Consider the following 3,196-nt stretch of genomic DNA (forward strand, 5'->3'; position numbering starts at 1 on the left):
AAGATGTAGGCCCAAAACAGGGCCTGTCCCAGAAGATGTGTTGCCTCTGCAGTTTATCCACTCACCTGCACAGACTTGCCACTAAGGGACCCTGTACACAATATGACTCTCTCACCTGCTCTGGCGGACAGAGCCCTCACAGGTGGCCACCTTTTCTGGCAATGAAGGTGCCCAAATTTCTTGAGCCCAAAACAGGATCTGTTCCAGAAGTTAGGTTGCTTCTGTATTTCCCAAAGCTGTCTAGCTTCTGTGGTCCACACTCTCACCAGTGCAGACTGGAGCCTAGGTGAACCGGAGCAAAGATGGCTCTCCTGCCAGCTCAGGCCTTGAGACTCCTCGTGGGCAGACACCCCTCCAGGGGCAGGAAAGGTGCTGGATGACTGGAGCCAGATAAGGAGTCTGTCCCAGAAGCTGTGTTGCTTCTGTAGGCTGCCCTCTCCCAAGCAGTGCACTGGAGTCAAAATATATTCTTAAATATCAATGTTTTGTTTATCATTACATAAACTGATTCACAGACAAGTGTCCTGGAAAAAAATAAATTCTAATAAGAGTTTGTAGATTTCAAGCTGGGCAATATTGACTTCTGTGGCCATTCTTAGAAATTTTAGTTATGTGGGACTATCTAATCCTAACCAAAAATGTAACATTATGGAATATTATGTTTATAAAATAGGTAAAAATTGCAAAGGATTTATTTTTACTTCTTAATGTAGAGTAAGTGTATCTAGTAGTAGGAAATAAAAGATCATCAAAGAATTCAAGATGAGGCTACAGCTTTTAAAAAATTTACTATAACAATAATGAGAAAGAAAGACAAAAATGTTAGAATAATTTAAAATGTTGTTAAACAACTGGGGAAGGTATTTTTAGATGTTATTTACATTTATTAAGAGTATCTAGACTAATTTTATATTTCAAAATTCCATAAAGAATTCTGGAAGGTGTATACAGAAAACATTTATTTTAATATCACAATCTCTGTTTTCAAGATTACAAATTGCCACTTCTACATGATGTATATATAACTGTATTAACTGAAAATGTAAAATTTATGTAATTTCAAGAAACATCAATTAATGAGTCAGAGGCAATGTATCAGAACTTCTAAGGTGAAATAATAAGATTTTCATGTGTGACATTAGGGCAGTCTTGCAGAATCAAATATATCAGCAAAAACAATCATGCAGCTAAATAAATATTGAATAAATGTTGTGATTTGTGCTTTTAGTCAAAGAACTATTTTCATTGGTGTTTTGATTGGTTTCATAATTCAGTGGTTTTCATAAACCACTAAGGGAACTGTAGGTAATTTAATGCTTTTTTATATGTCAAAATTTGGAGAAAACGTTCTGATTGTCTTGGTTCTAATTTCATAGATCAATGGGATTGCTAAGGGGGAAACAAGGAGGTAAATATTAGCCACAAAGATATGAATGTGAGAAGCCACATTATGTCCAAATCTATGAGTAAGGAAGGAGAAAAAGGCTGGGGTATAGACTACTAAGATCATACAAACATGCATGCGATCCACATGTGCCCAAGGTCTTCAGCCAAGCTGCTTTGGATGGAAGATGGAAGACAATATAAAGGATGATAATGTAGGAGCATATGATCAATATGAAATCTAAACCACCTGTTAGGAAGGCAGCAGTTAGACTGTATAATCTGAAAATCTGGGTCTCTGCACAGGCCAGCTTGATGAGAGCCATAAATTCACAGTATGTATGAGGGATGGTATTTGTTCTAGAGTAGGGAAGCCAGCGAAGCATAAATGACTGAGGACTGAAAAGCAACACCCCATGGAAGACAACCAGTATCCCCAAGTTCCAGATGACACTGAGTCAGGATAGTAGTGTGTCTCAGAGGGTTGCAGATAGCCACATAGCGGTCCAAGGCCATTTCCAAGATAAACCAGAGACCATACTGCTTAGTGAGTGAATGAGAAAAACTTGTACCAGGCAGGCTTCAAAATGAATCTCTCTGTCGTGGAACAAAAAATTGCTGAGAATTGTGGAAAGAATCAGATCTGTCACAAAAAGCATACAGAGGAAGAAAAACATAGGCTCATGCAGATTGGAATCTATTCTGACAATAAAGAGAATAGAGAAATTCCCTAAGAGAGCACCCGAGTAAATGAGACAGAAAGGTACTGATAGCCACGTGTATATGGCTTCCATTCCTGGAATGCCAAGGAGAAGAAAGATCCTGGGGTGCATGTTAGTAATATTTGACAATGACATGATGAAAACCACTTGCTGCATTCTTTTGTAGAAAAGTGTAGAGTCTTCACATCCATCTGTCCATTAATAAACAGATTATTTATTAATTTATATATAACACTTAACATCTTTCACCTCAAGATCAATTAAGAACCGAAACCATTTTCTAACTTGGAACATGACCATTATATTAGGTGCAGTTTTTGAATAACCTATTGAATACCTTCCCCTGTAACAGTTGCTTTCAAAGTCATATCAGCAAGTATTTTCCATGACTCAAAAGATGAAACTTAATTAACTTGTATGAATTGACTGATTCATAAACAAGATGGTCAATCCTTGTCCCCAAACATCCTGGACCTTTAGAATAAAGAGAAAAATATAAATCTTAAAAATCCTAAACCAGAAGATATGATTTTCATTTCTAAGAAGACAAAAGAACTATATTTCTGTGTTTATAGACCAGGATAGAGTATACATTTTTAACCCTTCAAATATAACGTTTTATATACTTTGTATGTATGATGTATTGTTTTGAAAGATGCATATATGGTACAACAGATACTACTCAGTGATGCTTGTACACTAGAACCAGAATTAGAATCCCCAGAATCTATGCAAATGCAAGGTAGACATGGCAGGCACCTGCAAATCCAGCCTTCAATAACATTGCCACAGAATCCCCAGAGAAAGCTGTCTCCCTAAACTAAGCATGCCAGGGTTTGGTTGAGTGAAGGTGAAGAATGGTCAAGGATGATTCTGGATGCCAACCTCCAGGCTCCATCTACACATATGACCATATGTAAGGGCATTGAATGTGTGTGCCAATAAACCAATGCATATGCAAAATGCACAAAATTTCATGCACACCACATACACACTAATTTGAAAAATTATATATATATATATGCATATATATGAGTGATTACATTGAATTAATTTATATCACTTTCTAATAGACTCAAATCAAACTGTCT

The 3,196-nt window shown here is 36.8% G+C and overlaps 1 pseudogene; it reads right to left on the reverse strand.

The window, feature by feature from the left end:
• Window positions 1-1,290: 1,290 nt before the first annotated feature.
• On the reverse strand, window positions 1,291-2,473 carry LOC110320889 (annotated as a pseudogene).
• Window positions 2,474-3,196: the final 723 nt, after the last annotated feature.

Source organism: Mus pahari, chromosome 1 (genome assembly GCF_900095145.1).
Source record: "Mus pahari chromosome 1, PAHARI_EIJ_v1.1, whole genome shotgun sequence".
Lineage (NCBI taxonomy): Eukaryota > Metazoa > Chordata > Mammalia > Rodentia > Muridae > Mus > Mus pahari.